General features: G+C 42.7%; 1 non-coding gene across 1 annotated transcript; it reads right to left on the bottom strand.

Annotated features, from left to right (window-relative positions):
• Positions 1 to 279: 279 nt before the first annotated feature.
• Positions 280 to 401, bottom strand: LOC129526513 (small nucleolar RNA SNORA26). Its single transcript, XR_008671173.2, has one exon. It is a non-coding gene; the product is annotated as a small nucleolar RNA SNORA26 (small nucleolar RNA).
• Positions 402 to 972: the final 571 nt, after the last annotated feature.

Genomic DNA, 972 nt, shown 5'->3' with positions numbered 1-972 from the left:
GGCTGGGCAACATGACAAAAGCCCCTCTCTACTAAAAATACAAAAAAATTAGCAGGGCGTGGTGGCGTGTGCGCCTGTAGTTCCATCTACTCGAGAGGCCGAGGCAGGAGAATCACTTGAACCCGGGAAGTGGAGGCTGCAGTGAGCCAAGATCACGCCACTGCACTCCAGCCTGGACAACAGAGTGAGACTGTCTCAAAATTAATAATAATAAAACAATAATAAAATAATAGCCTTTTCAAATTTGTTCTGTTAGGACCCCTGCTCCTTTTTTTTTCCAGCTGTGACTCCAGACAGGATCCAAAGAGAAGTTTTACAATCTCTTCTTTGGGTTTTAAGGAGACTGGCTTCACCCTTCTGTGTTAGCCTCTTAAAGCATTGCATCAGCCTTAAAGGAGTGCAGGAAAGGGTCATGTGCCCTTCTGAGTTGCCCTACTAGTCTTTGACATTCTTCTGTCCCGTGCTTGGAATAATTGTTTTCCAAGGTGCCATGTTCCTTTCAGTAGAACTTTGAATTACGGTGTTCCTTACTAACAGATTGTCATTGCTTCTTGTCCAGCTTATTATGTTTAAGGAGACAGTGAACCTGTATTAAATTCAGTCTGGTATCAGTATCCTACAAATGTAAATACATCCTTGCCCATCTTAAACTTCTTCCTTCCTGCCCCAAAGGAACCAGAGTCTAAAATATGCTTTTGATGTCTTTACTTCCATTATTGCCTCACTCTCTCCAACCTTCAGCCTCATCCCCTCTGTGGGTGAATCAGAGATGCCCACCACTGCCTCCCGGTCCCCTATCTTATCTCCTCAACTGTACTGAAGGAGGTATTATTATTGTTCCATTTTATAGATGGAGAAACTGAGGTCTAGGAAGTTCACATATATGCTAAAAGAGTTAATAGTGTACTGAGCTAAAAGGGTTAATAGGGTACTTGGGACAGCAAGAATGACCTTTCTTACTCATTTTGAATC

This window comes from Gorilla gorilla, chromosome 12 (assembly GCF_029281585.2).
Source record: "Gorilla gorilla gorilla isolate KB3781 chromosome 12, NHGRI_mGorGor1-v2.1_pri, whole genome shotgun sequence".
Taxonomy (NCBI): Eukaryota; Metazoa; Chordata; class Mammalia; order Primates; family Hominidae; genus Gorilla; species Gorilla gorilla.
Note: the sequence above shows the minus strand (reverse complement) of the source record. Positions and strands in the feature narration are given on the sequence as shown.